Source organism: Physella acuta, unplaced genomic scaffold, assembly GCF_028476545.2.
Source record: "Physella acuta isolate Inbredline_101_S28 unplaced genomic scaffold, ASM2847654v3 ptg000442l, whole genome shotgun sequence".
In the NCBI taxonomy this organism is placed as follows: domain Eukaryota; kingdom Metazoa; phylum Mollusca; class Gastropoda; family Physidae; genus Physella; species Physella acuta.
The window spans coordinates 307,615-322,951 of NW_026731961.1; the positions used below are offsets into that span (position 1 = coordinate 307,615).

General features: G+C 35.3%; 1 non-coding gene across 1 annotated transcript; it reads left to right on the top strand.

Annotated features, from left to right (window-relative positions):
- Positions 1-6,569: 6,569 nt before the first annotated feature.
- Trnat-ugu (transfer RNA threonine (anticodon UGU)) lies at positions 6,570-6,642 on the top strand. The gene has a single exon. It is a non-coding gene; the product is annotated as a tRNA-Thr (tRNA).
- The last annotated feature ends 8,695 nt before the right edge of the window (positions 6,643-15,337 follow it).

Below are 15,337 nucleotides of genomic sequence, written 5' to 3' on the forward strand. Positions count from 1 at the left end.
GATGTCCCATTCTTAGGACCCAAAATGTTAAGAAACATGAGACAATCAAAAGTCGCTAGCTGAGCGGAATTAACTCATATGTTGTAAAAAAAAATCTGTAATAAAGTCTGTGTCTGTATTGTGAGTTAAATATATAAAAATAATATATTTTTGCATTTTCTAAAAACACAAATGCATGTATATAATAAAATTAAAAACATTAATTCATTCATTTATGGTTCATTTTTCCGTGTGTGCATGTTTTTTTTTAATGTTATTTTTTTTCAACTTGTATTACTTCTGTCTCTTATTAGTTCATTGTTCTAATCATGTAGGGGAGGTAATGGTGATTGCATCTGGTACTTAGTAGTATGGGTTGAGACCAGAATATATTGAAGAGTTAGAAAAACAGAATACTGAAAGATGGATCTAAAACAAATTGAAAAAACCATACTTCATGTTAGTAGGTTATCATTTTTAGACCTAACAATTTTGAAAATAAAAACGCCATGCAATCTATTTTACAACTTACTCTGGAACAACGATATAGTAGTTTCAGAGTATCGGGTTTGGTGATAAGGTATCGAATAATGATTGGCTGCAGTCTTGTAGCGATAGGTTAAGTTTTTGTTGGTTGGGAGTAAGACTTGAAGAGGTGAGATGGTATCGTAGTATTGAAAAGGTGGATAGTTTTGGGTAATCGTGTGTTGTGTAATCATAGAGTATCGAGTTGATCTTATACCTTAGATTAAAATAGTTTTTATCATAACCGAGAGATGCGTAATTGTGAGCTGAGAGTTTAGGTCGGTCCAATAGGTTAGTTGAATAGAGTTTTTGAGTAATCGTGAGTTCAGTAATCGTGTTTTGTGAATATCGAGTAGTCAAGTTGATTATTGTTTGCAGTTCGAGAAAAGAAGGACGGGTACATATGTGTAACATATAGTTGTCAATAGGGCAGTGGACTAAACGTAACATATTACCTTACATAAGTTGATCTTTAAACTCATAGCTTACTTACTAAGCGCTTAAGCATTCAGTCTAAACAACCTTTGTTCAGTTGCGATAGAAAATATTTAAGACAGTGTTTCATTTGTTTACACTGTGTTTATCTTTTGCCATTTTTTTAAAGCGGCGACTAATACAAGATGGTCTGGCTTGGAGATAGAGTGTTACTTCCCCTATGTAAATATGAAGAAAAAAACTTGAAAGGGAGACAATCCATGGCAATTGTTTACCATAATAAATAAATATGTAGTAAATATAAACTCTATATGAATAGCTAATTTGTTTCATTTTTTTATGAACATTAAATTTATAATTCAAGCTTTGCTTATTTATCTATCTTTGTGCATAATTGTTTTGAATTTTGATAATAGTAAATAATAAGAAACACTAGCTGTATTTTAAAATGTAATTATATAAAATAATTGTTCATATTAAAATTATTCATTAACAGAACTTTTAACGTCTTTCAGGCCCCTTTTTAAAAGGGGAAATAACTAGTCATTTAAATTCTCTGAACCTATAACTGCCTATAGGTCTTCATATTCAAACTTATCAAGTTCTTGGAACAAGTACAGGCCAACAACTTGACGCACTTTCAGCAGTGCACGGTCTTTTCGGCTGAAGCAACCACTGAGTTTCACAGGTCATTTGCATACGAGATAATCAGAGACCTCCAGCCGCAGTGTCAGTAGCGTTTTTCTGAGTTGGATTCTTTTTTTTTTTTTTTTTTTTTAAATACTTTTATTTGCAATTTAAAACAAGTACATCAACATCAAATTCTTGACATAATTTCGAACATCAAATGAAAACGAAAGGTTTTGCAAATGTACACAATGAATATTCACAAGATGTCATGTATGTGATTATACAAAATTGACAGGCATAACAGTAAAGGGGGTGAAGGTCACATGCAAGTGACAGGAGCAGAGTTTCTTCCAGGCATCTCTTCGGGGGGGCGAAGCACCCCCGGAAAATTTTTACCGCCCCCCCCGAACGAAATGAATTTTATATAATTTATATAGAAAATATATACTTTTAACAGTGTCCGCCCCCCCCCCCCCCCCCCCCGAAGAAAGTTTACCGCCCCCCCGAAGATTTCAAGTGCACCCCCGGAGAAAAAAGTCTGGAAGAAACACTGGACAGGAGTCGGGGTGAGAAGTGGAGGGGAAATTATTCACAGAGGGGGTGGGGTTGTGTAATTTTTAATTTTTTTTTTACTAATCCAATTGTTTTAAACATTTAAATCAGTAATAATAATTTATTTAATAGATTTTACACAGCATCAAAGACATGAACATCAATTGCATATATAATAATCAAAGGGAGAAAATAAAATGGCATAAGAACTAGACTAAAATAAGGTGTGCAAACTAGGTTTCTCTTGACTGCTTAGTTTACTGTGCTCTGTCCTTAGCTGAGGAGTCAAAAGTTCACATTGTAGCCACCCATGGACAGAAATAGAAACGACCGTGGGAGAAGTGTCTTTGTAATACACATACTGATCTATCATTCCAAAACTTTCCATGACATAAAATTGATAAAAATCCGCCATTCCGGTTGAATAGGGGGAAGTGTGTGTGGGGGGAGGGGGTGTGAGGTGTGTATCTCTTTCTACCATTCAGGTTTTGCACTTTTAAAAACCTGGGAAACAGAAGACTATTCTAATGTTAATTTACTTCAGGGCTGATCGAGTTATGTTTAGCTTGAGACTGTCAATATTAATTATGCATCTAGTTTATTTGCTTCTTCTGTAGTTCAAATGTTAGTTTCCTGTAAAAGTAGGATGTCAATACTGTGTTTATTTATTATGTTGTTTATATAATGTGTTTTTGTCCCTAGCCCCCTGATGTACACTGTTGCCAGAGTTAGCATGAATTATTTGGGGTTTTCTTTCGAACATCTGTTTCTGGAGGGCTGGATGGTGGTGGTCTTTTAACGCCAAACTTTCCAGCCGTTGGTTTGCTATCCCGTTGGGCCCTGGTCACGACCCTTTGAGGTGGCTTTACTGTAGGTAATTGATTTTTACTTGAACTGATTGCTTGACTATATGACAGTTGACCTGATACCTTTGTTGCTGATATACTTTGTGAGCTTTTAATTTCCTTTAGTAGGCAGAAGAAATTGGACTGTTTAAGGACCCTTTAGAATAAAATATTGTAAACAGCCAAACATTAAAACGCATTAAAGTAATGCTACTGGGTCGTTCTTTGAGAACTTTATTAAAAAATTATGTAATTAAAATTGTACATAAAATGAATCTGCCAAATTCACCCATGCATTTAATAATGAATCGATAGTGTTTGAAAAACTAAAAAAATGTATTATGTATTATGTTAATTGTTTAGATTTAAATGCATTTATTAATTTTAAAAGCTACTTCCCTTTACTGTTTTTTTTTCACCCAAATAATAATATAGGGGCTCTTTAAAAACTGGGAAATTTTGTAAATTGTAACTTTTGGCTTTTCGTCTCTTAAGGTAGCCGACCGCTGGGCTAAGATCAGTGAAGATTTGTCCCTTTTGTAAGGGATCCAGAAATTTAAAATGGGGAACACTACTGGCATTGTGGTTGAGCCTATTTTAACACAAGTTAAATAATGATTTTTAAAATAAAGCTAATGTGTCTCTATTCTAAGTGAAAATTTGGTACAAGTTGTATTTTATTTTTTATCTAAAACTAGTACAAAATGTTTTGCATACTGTACAATTGCATACATTTTATAAGTAAAACAATAAATAGAAATGGTGTATTTTGTTATGAGGTGTTCGATTCGTTTTTATTTGAGCTATTTTGTTAAGTTATTTCCCTTGCATTGTAAAATTGTGTCCCTTCTTTAAGGGATATAGAATTAATCTTCAATAAAAGGATTTTAGTGTAGTAATGCATCGTTTTTTTTACTTAAAGATCTTTAAAAAAAAAGAAGTAAAAAATTATTCTGAAAACGATATTTAAGATAAAGGTTGAAAAATCGATATTACTATAGGACATTGTGATTTATATATAACTAGTATGCCCTTCCCACGCGTTAATGCGATCTTAAAAGTTTAAACAAATTAAAGAAACACATTATGAAAGTAATGATGACATTACATTTACATTTTTTTATTGACACTTATCATTCCTTTAAAAAAGGAAGTATTATTTCATTTAATTTGCATCTTCAAAAATGTATAAACTAATTTTATACGGAAAAAATATTATAACATTCGTTGTACATTTTTACTATAACATATTTATCATTGTAATATGGAAATATGATTAACATTCACTTTACATATTAATTGATACGTATATAGCATTTTAATATATTGTTACCATTTCTCAACTGTCATCTTCCTAACTGTTTTGCAAAACGTTCGGCGAATGCATCATATTGAAGTTGAACACGCATATTGGTTGTCAAGGTAAATTTATTTACATGTCGCCATAGAACAGATGATTTGAGACATGCATAAAGCGCATCGGCCGGTGTTGAACATGGTATAACTGGCAGAGTTTGTCTAAAATAAAATGACAATAAAATGATAGATCCGCCAAAGAGCTGCCCAATATCCCTCAAATCTTGAACTGTGCCATCAATCGCTTCAAATGCTTTTTTTGAGCGCCTTCGTGCATTCTCCCCATATGGTCAGCTAACATGTTTGGAGAACTTTTCCCATTCCAGAATTTTTGGTGATATTGCATGTTGGCGTCTCGATGGAATGCAAATTCAACGGTAATTTTAGGGCTGAATGTGCTGTTCGACCACCATCTAAAAGTGTTGCTGCAATTCCAGATGATACAATTGCCAAGGCATTTTTATTTTTTGATCGTATCGTTTCCAAAATGATTGGAATAAGAAAGCGCCTGAGGCGCCGGGAAGTGCCATATCGGGCTTTATATTTATATATTACATATACTTTTGTATGTATGTATATACGCATGTGTATATGTATTCACATATATTTTTTTCTGGATGTATTTAATTTTTTTACCTCCCACCATACATGGATTAACACATACGTTATTACAATTCTCAACCAAACCGTTTACATCAGGCATATTTAGCAACATTGAGTTAATGTAACATCCCCCCCCCCCCCCCACTCACCCCCTCCCCACCGCTGAGGGGATTGCTTTAAACTGTGCTAAGATGATACTAACTATTTTTATCTATAGTCGGTTATAAATACAGCTTGTTTATACAGCTATCATTAGCAGGTTTAAGTCATAGTCACCCCCCCCCCCCCCCCCCCCCCCGCTTTACCCTTGTCGGGATTTGTCAAATTTGCTTTGAAAAGACTATCGAACTCACTCTAGATAATCAATTAAATGGAATTATCATTTTTCTGTATATGTTTTGCTATTTTTTGCTTTGTTGTCACCTCGCCCCCTAAATGGTGTCACCCGGTGTGGTTCGCACCTCTGCCTCCCCCATCGCGATGCCTATGATTGTAATTACAACAATTAGAGAGCTATTGTGATAGTCTTTGACTTAGATAGTGAGTTGGGGGGGGGGGGCAAGTTGAAAGGAGGAGGGGGGAGGAAGAGGAAAAGGTATTCCCATTCCCAAAGCGAAATAAAAAAAATTGATACAAAAAATATACGTACCAGACTTTTTTAAAAGTGGTTTATATTATGCCAAATTTTACTTTAAATAGAAGATGCACATGTTTATTATAAGAAGGTGATATAATACTACTAGCTATTCTTTAATTGAATTAAAAACATAATCGATAAATTATGGACATTATATTAGGTATATGTATACTACACAAACTGTTTAAATCAATTAAAGCTCTATAAACTTTAGCGCTGTTATCGAATCTGCGGAAATATTCAGATTTTAAACAAAATCTGAATATTTTCTTTGGTTATTTCCCTTTTATCTGAAAATTGTTACAGCGTTTTAACCTTTTAATATTTATCCATTAGTCTCTACGCCTTTCTTGTTGATGAAATAAAGAACAAAAGTAAATTCGCTGTTCGTTACAGATTCAAGAATAAAATAATACATTTGTGTTGTAACTTGTAGGCTGCTAGTAAAATTTAGTCTTATTTTTGCTTAAATAATTTGTTATTTAACTCACTAAATATAAATAACTAACCTAATCATAAACGAAATTATTAAAACCTCACTATATTCAGATTTTTTAAGGATATTAAATAACTATAAATAACTTGGTGAAAAAAACTATTTTAAAAAATAAAGCAATCCAAAAGTAAACCAAAGTAGTACTGAAAAAAATTACTATTCTAGTTACAAGTTTAAAAACGATAAAATTGTTTGAATGAGATTAGCGGATAATCGATGACAATAGGCTGTTTCTGTGTACTTAACACATAGCTCATACTACACGTATGTGGGGAGTGTTAAGGTTTTAGTTTTACTTTATCATATAACATTTAAATAAAACAAAATCTGAGTTCAAAATAAAGCATTATAGAGGATTATCCTTAAATTTTACCTTAATTATTCAACAACGAATTCAATTAAAGTTCATGTTTTAATAAACATTTTATTTCGGCAAATTTTCAACAACATCAAATGAACAATATTTGTATATGGTATTAGTGTACAAACGGAATTTAATATTGACAACTAAGCCTCCATAGCTCAGTGGCTAGAGCACTGGTCTTGTAAACCAGGGGTCGTGAGTTCAATCCTAACTGGGGGCTTTATACTTTTTTACTTTCTCGTATATACGAAGTATAGATTTTACATCTAACTGATACGGAAAAACATAATTTTGCAATCTTGTCTGTGTGTCTGTCTGTGTGTGTGTGTGTGTCTGTCTGTCTGTCCGTGTGTAAACACGATAACGTGAGTACCGTTACAGCTAGGTTGATGAAATTTCATATATAAGTATTTTATCAAAATCGTAGATCCGTATCAACTTTTGAGCGATTTCCGATAACCGAAAGTGGTACTTTTCCTACTTTGAAATTTTCAAAAGCTTATAACTTGAGTACTATTTCAGATAGATAAATGAAATTTCACATGTAAGTAAAAGATTTAATTCTCTACCTTCTGTTAAATTTTGAGTAATTTCCGTTGACTGGAAGTAGTAATTTACGCTACTTCCGATTTCTCAAAAAACTAATGTAAATTTTAAAAGTACTAATAATATTGCGCACTATTATGCGCTTTTTTATTTGGCGTTCACTTGGTGTGCAATTAATTTGTCTACGAGATTTTATTATATATTTAAAACTTTAAGTATTTAAAATGGATTAAAAATCATGTCTGTAGCCCGAGTTCCCATCCCCTGTTATTTTATATAAGAATATTCGAGAAAGTTTAGGGGAGATCACTCCCGGTTTATTTCTCATACGAATCTGATATTTGGGTGTTGCTGATTAATGTCATATTTTTTTGTTAAAGTACAATTTAACAATACCTAGTAGATAGCGCGTTAAATTAAAAAAAAAAAAAAGCATGCGTTGCATGCATCATATCGTATGGGTAGTAAATTGGGTTCTATTAAATCGGCCTATAATTATATGTTTTTTTCATTAACTATCTTTTCTTTTTCAATCGCCAGTTAATCAACGAAGAACATACATAAAATACTGTACATTATTAAAACACAGTATAAGGCTCAATATCAAATGATGTATTACATGATTTGAATGGTGAAGTGTGTACAATTAATAAATACGAAGTGACTACTCGGAAAAAGATTTTTTCGGCTGGAGACAAGAAACACAATAGTTCTGCGCATGCGCAATGGCCTTAATAGCTGCGCGAGGGTTAGGGTTAGGGCTAGGGTTAGGGAGAGGGTTATGGTTCTGCGGTTTGTTTGAAAACACACGCATGCGCATTACCATCGAAAACATCGCCATCGCGCATGCATATCTTTTTCCGGCTAGAATCGGTGCTATATTATGCCCTTTACACAGCACTGATCCTGGCGACCCAACGGGAAGTCACGGGACGTTGTTAAAAGTATAAAAGTGTAACCCTCACTCAGTGGGGATGCTTTTACCCACTGAGGTGGTGTGGTTAAGACGGGCTGACCCTGAGATTAAGTACACACTGACACCGACAGTTGTTGTCCAGTACTCGCTTTATTTACAGCATCGAGCCATGACGGCGATGCAACACAGTAGTACAAAACAAACTAGCCAAGAAGAAAAATAAAAACTGTAGCCCTAAAACAAATGTAAATAAAAAGTTACATTCATGACAACACCACGTATAGGCTACAATATACACAGGTACAATAAAATATGTTTTGGCTAGTACACAGTACTGCCAACAAGTACCAATAAGTAGTACTACAAATAAATACTTATATTAATACTCACCCTAACTAGTGTGCACATGCAGCACTAGCAGGAATACACAACTAAGTATTTTAACAAACATAATTTATATAACTTCCTTCATTAGGTCTACATCTTGGTCAACATGTCCACAGACAGCAGGCTTGCGTGTGCGACACGGCTAGGCATGAAACTACCCACAGTCCCATGTCACATGACATGGGACACAGGTAACATCGCTCACAAAAGCACGGAAAAAAACAACTACGTCCACAGAGCCACTGCCCCACAGGGGCCGCAACTCAATGAATTAAAACTTCATATTTTTATCCCCCTTGGCTGGTAACCATATGTGTTACAAAAATATACATTTTCTATGTAAATTTTATTTCGTTTGGGGGAGGGGTTGTAGACTTTTTTTCGAAGAGATGCCTGTAAGAAACTGGATAATTTTCTATTTTTAGACAAGGCTTTGTTTGTGTGGTGTCTCTTGTTTCTAAGAATAGCCTGCATGCTTGTACAAGGGTAACTTTTCTTATTGTTTATTTCCAGTCTTATTACACTAGGAGTGGTAAACTAGAAAACTTTTTTTGTAGAAGTAGATACACGAAGGGAGTGTGACGTAATGGTTTATTTTCGTTAGCAGCACCAGACCAGAGTTGTAGCGAGGGGGGGGGGGGGGGGGGGCGAGGTTTGCATATGTCCCCGGGCGCCGACCTTAAGGGGCGCCAAAATGGGTTTGAAAAAAACAAATTAAAATCTTATTTTAGCAGCAGTTTTGCATTACAAATATGAAAAAAATATATGGGGAGGGGGTGCAAATTGAAAGTTTGAGGGGGGTGCAAATTGAAAGTTTGAGCGGGGGGGGGGTGCAAATTGAAAATTAAAAGGTTGTTCCCGGGCGCTGAAAAGGGTGCAACGCACCATACTAGCGGTTGTGGCGTCACTCGACAATTTTTAGCGATTAGTTATTGCTACACTGTTCAACATAAGTTAATTAAGGTAACCTTTACCTTTTAATTAATTGTAATATATTTGAAAGTTATAGTGAATGATTGTCCCTTTTGAAATTTTTTTTTGCCTCAGACTTGTATTTTACAGAGTCAGTTTGCCTTACCATGTTCGCTTTAGTATTGCAGTTTTCATCATCGTTTTGTGAGGACTGATACGTATTTACAATAGTAATATTTCTTTATTACACGTAGCCTACTTAAATTATTTAAGATGGTTTGCTTATAAAAAGAACTAATACAAAACGTCTAATTACAATCTTTTTTTTAAACCTGAAATTGCAAATGTGTATTTCAAAGGTGATTCAATGGATTTGTTTTCATAGTCGTTTTGAGACACAACAGATCAAACATTCTTCCTTTTTCAACATCCGTATCTATAGCAGTCCTCCCACAGCTTCATTTTTAAATTATAATTTGTCCCTTTAAAAAAGGGATCAAAAAAATTTACCGATTAGAGACACAGTAGAAGAATTGATTAAGAGGCTATTGAAAAATATATAACCAATTAAAAATAATAGAAGAAACGTTTTTATTATCGGAACTAAATTAAGATAAAATTAATATCTATTTCAAAATAAATCAGTTACATAATATTGATTAAAAGAAAATTTATAAAAATAATTTTTTGTATAAAGAGAGTGACAATTTGTTACTTTGTAATTTACTATTTTTTTACAAGTTTTTTTTTTATAAAGTAGCAAATTGTAAGCTGATAGTCTCCCCTGTAATAACAAACCAAATATTAAAGGGAGGTAAAATATTGAATATTGTATCACGGCGCTTGCCTTGTAGGTTGGAGTAGGGGTCGATCTTTTTCCAGGTTATGTACCTTTTTGTTGACAGAAAGTGATTCGAATTTCTGATGTTCGTTTGATAAGGGGCTATAACCGATGTTATGATGGGAAGCTAAAATATGTAAGCAGTTATTTCTCTTTTATCGTTCACGATGTTTTTTTCCCTCCATGATGGTAGCTTTGAAAGTGATTATGTATATCAGTGTGGGGATGGGGGTGTTTGATACGTAGGTTTATTATTTTGTAAAATGGAAAGGATGCGGGAAAAGGGTTTAAATTGCCTTTTATTTGTCATAAGAGTTTACAGTAATACATATTTAATAGTCTAATACAATTTATCCAAATAAGTTTTAGTTCTATCATAAATACAGACATAAATATAATAATAAATCGACAAATAAATACAATAATACAAAAAGAGTTTGGTTTTATAAGATGAAGTCAGTGCAACTAGTCTGTACAACGGCCCTAGGTGCTTTGACCACAGGTGCTTTGACCATAGGGGGTTTAACCATAGCGGTGCTTTGACCATAGGGGGTTTGACCACAACGGGGCTTTGACCACAACGGGGCTTTGACCACAGAGGGGGGGGGGGCATAATTTAAAGATTTGAAAATAGAAATAATAAACTGCTATTTTAATTTTAATTTATGATACAATTAATACCCAATTTTTACATGTTTCCTGAAAGTCCATTAATAGGGGTCGGCGTGGTCGAGTCGGTAAAGCTCATGGTTGCTAAACCGAAAAGTCTCGAGTTCGAACCCTCGGGCAGATGAGGCTCGTTAGCTGGGGACAGCCAACTCCAAAATTAAACAACTGCTGCCCTGTAGTTTGTTCTTGGTTGGACAAAGGCTATGGAAGCAAATCCAAAAAAGAAAAGCAGGCTGAAATCGGAGTCAATGGCCTCAACGGAGCATAACCAGTTGACACGTAATGCTTAATTGTGTTGGAGGCGTGGTCGAGTCGGCAAAAAGCTCATGGTTGATAAATTCGAACAAAGTCTCGAGTTCAAACCCACTGGCAGATAAATCTCGATCCCCTTCAACACTAATAATTAAGAACGAAGAAGAAGAAGAACTGCTACTTTAATTTTAATTTATGATACAATAAATACCAATTTTTACATGTTTCCTGAAAGTCCATTAATAGAAATTAACATGTACTAAAATAGTCAAGAACAATATTTTAGTCTCCACATAAAGGCGAGTTAATTCTCGGGGGCGGTGACAAAACGAAATTACCTCCCATGTAGAATTTTTTTTCTTGTTTTTATTTGCAGGGGAAATAATGTATTTATAATTTCTTTTCTAAATTCTAGATTGTAACTGATAACAGAAAAATCTCGAGTTCGGATTCCGTGTATGACTAGATAGGTCGGAGTCTACTCAGCTCTGTCTGTTGGGTACCTGAATTATGCCAGACAACGTCAACGTAAAGACGGATCATCACAGAGCTGGTTAAATTATTCCTTCAACAGCTGAGATCAAAGAGACAGAAAAGCTCTACTACATTACCCACATAGACAGTCAGGTCCCATAACTTGGTAGAAACACGTATATGAGCTAATAAATATCAACAAAAATAATTCGTCCACCTAACTGCCTTCTTATTGAAAAACGTATAACTTACTTACAAACCTTCTAAGCATTCAGTCTAAACAATATTTGTTCAGTTTAAAAAAAAAAAATAATTGTTTAATTTTAAGACGCCTATGCATTCAATCTAAACAAACTTTGTTGATTTGAGATCGATAATATTTAAAAATGTTTCATTTGTTTGTAAAATGTTCATCTTTTTTTTTAATCAGCGGATAATCCAAGTAGGTTTGGCCTCTAGAAAAAGTGTTACTCCGCCCCATGTTTAATATGAAGAAAATACAAGTAAGGGAGAAAACTTATGGCAGTTGTTTACCATAACTACTAAATAAGTATTTAATTAAATACTCTATACACATATCTTTTTTTTATAAAAAATATATTTGACGTTTAAAAGGTTGTTATTGAGTGATGTTTAATCTTTAAACTTTTGCATAATTTCTTAAAAATAATTGTTAAAGTATATTGTAAGAAACACTAGCTTTATTTTAAAGTTTACTTTATATCAATAAAATTGTTCAATGCTTAGTATTGCTTTCACATTGGTCACAAATTAGTTCTGGCTTCAATTTTAAAGGGAAAATTAAAATTAAAAATTGTATTTATCAATAGTTGTATTTTTTATGGTTCTATAAGAACATCACAACCATCCTCTACCTGCTCTAAGACCTCCATGTAGTTGCTATCTTAATCTCTAATTGTATTGTCACTATCACAGATGAACACATTGCTACAGGCAACATGGCCGTGTTTGCTTATATAACATAGGGAGCAAACTGTCCACCTTCCATTGAGCTGGGTGAGGAGGGTGTGTGTATCACCCTCTATGTCAACCATTGAGCTTGGTGAGGAGGGTGTGTGTATCACCCTCTATGTCAACCATTGAGCTGGGTGAGGAGGGTGTGTGTATCACCCTCTATGTCAACCATTGAGCTGGGTGAGGAGGGTGTGTGTATCACCTTCTATGTCAACTATTGAGCTTGGTGAGGAGGGTGTGTGTATCACCTTCTATGTCAACTATTGAGCTTGGTGAGGAGGGTGTGTGTATCACCCTATATGTCAACCATTGAGCTGGGTGAGGAGGGTGTGTGTATCACCCTCTATGCCAACCATTGAGGAGGGTATGTGTATCACCCTCTATGTCAACCATTGAGCTGGGTGAGGAGTGTGTGTGTATCACCCTCTATGTCAACCATTGAGCTGGGTGAGGAGGGTGTGTGTATCACCCTCTATGTCAACCATTGAGCTGGATGAGGAGGGTGTGTGTATCACCCTCTATGTCAACCATTGAGCTGGGTGAGGAGGGTGTGTGTATCACCCTCTATGCCAACCATTGAGGAGGGTGTGTGTATCACCCTCTATGTCAACCATTGAGCTGGGTGAGGAGGGTGTGTGTATCACCCTCTATGTCAACCATTGAGGAGGGTGTGCGTATCACCATCTATGTCAACCATTGAGCTGGGTGAGGAAGGTGTGTGTATCACCCTCTATGTCAACCATTGAGCTGGGTGAGGAGGGTGTGTGTATCACCCTCTATGCCAACCATTGAGGAGGGTGTGTGTATCACCCTCTATGTCAACCACCAAGTTGTGTGGACGACAGACCAACAATCTTATGTCCAGTTGTCCCCTTTGTTAACTTCCAAAACGGCGACGGCTTGTTCTGGTTGGCCTACAGAAAAAAATATTTCCACTAATATGTTTTTGTTCAAGTGTCATTGAGCGCATTTGTTTTAGTTGAAACGGTACATACTTCTGCTGGACATCAGTTTAAGAACCGCTGGTCTAGATGTAAACGTAGTTAGAATCACTGAACAAGAGGTGAGTCCACACAGCTCTAATGGGTACCTAGCTCAGACTAGAGAGGAAAAAGGCGGCTGGGCATAGAGCAACTATCACTGCATGTGCCAAGGACATTGAAACAGATTAACTCTACTTCATCTGCCACTCGTGATATGGCACGATAGAAAAAAGGTTGATGAATAAATTAAGCAATGTCTGGTAATAAGAAAGTTTAATATAAACATGTTTTTTTTTTATCATTTAATGTTTTTTTTTTTTAGTATTACTAAAAATATTCTTAAAATCATTAGTTTACACCGAAAGCAATATTACATTGTTTTTTTTTTAAGATGGCTTCTTTTAATTGACCACGCACCACTAAAGTAATAAGGCAATATGCTAAACACAAATCATTGATGTTTCTTTTCCCCGACAATGGACTTTTCTGAAAATAAAAGTTTTAGTTTGTTTGATGTGTACAAATCGTGGTAAGGTTAGAGTTAGGAATATGATACATGATGACATTAGAAGTTGTTAGTATTAAATTGACTAAACTATTCTATCACACCCATTTCAAGCAGATAGTTTCATTGTGCTATTTTTGGACAGTTGTAAAACATATACCCCTAAAATCCTGTTAAGAGGTAATCCATTTATGACTTCACACCGAGGGGCGAGAGATGGTCCAAATAAAATTGACTTTTGAGGACGCCTGTGGAATGGGTAATGGAGGTGGGTGGGATTCAGGTCCACATGTTTAATTTAACATGCATTTAACAAACATTCCCCGTCCCCCAGGAGCTATTCTCTATATACTGTATATAAAAATAAAAGTCGATTGCGGATTGACACCGGGCGTACCCGTGAGCACCATGTCGGCTACGTTCATTTTAAACAGCGCGATAGACTATGAATACAATGGGTTGCTATAGTCGCTCATTTAATCGAATCAGGCGCGTCCTCCTGCGTCTCTGCAGGGTGCGATTGGCGCCCAGGGCTATCCCGTGAGCACAACATGCCTACAATAATATCGTTCATTACCGAGTGTTGCAGACTCATATTTTTATGAGTTTTAAAAATAAAGAAAATAAAATAAATTATTAATTGTTGTGCATGGAGCTGAAGAGCTGCATCTTGACATCAAAAGAGCCGCATGCGGCTTACGAGCAGCAGGTTGCCGACCCCTGCCATACACCAACACATGTGCGTATACAGACCACTTAAAACACTGAACACTTTTTTCAGGCCGTAGAAAACCTTTAGCTTATCTTAATCCACATCGGCTACCCCATTATATATGGTATCTGAAATATCATTTAGTTTTTACACGTTTAAAAAATCAACAGATCTGTACCAGCGGTCATACCAGTGAGTAAACAGAGACACAAGACAAAACCAACCCGTCAGTTAAAACACTAACAGAGAGATGGTTGCTGACTGAAGATTTTAACGACAAGCTGGTTCTCGATTTTATTTATAGTCCCATTTGATGGGATCCAAAAATTGCAGTTCAATGTGCATTAATAAACCGGGAGTAATCTCCCCTAAACTTTCTCGAATATTCTTATATAAAACAACAGGGGATGGGAACTCGGGATATAGTTATGATTTTTTATCCATTTTAAATACTTAAACTTTTTAAAATAGAATAGAATCTCATAGAAAAAAGTATTGCGCACCAAGCGAACACCAGTCACAGGTTTATGTACAACAGGAGACGAGTAGACAATACAGTGACTAGGATGTTTACAAAGACTGACGTGTACTGTGATACAGGGGATCAATACACACATGTTGAAGTTTAGACCCTCGAGCCCCACCTTTATGATCCCACTTTATCCCCTCGCCAGGCTTTAATCCACGGATTTTGAACACAAGAACGGAGGATTTAAAGTAAGTATAAATAACCGTTATCGCCC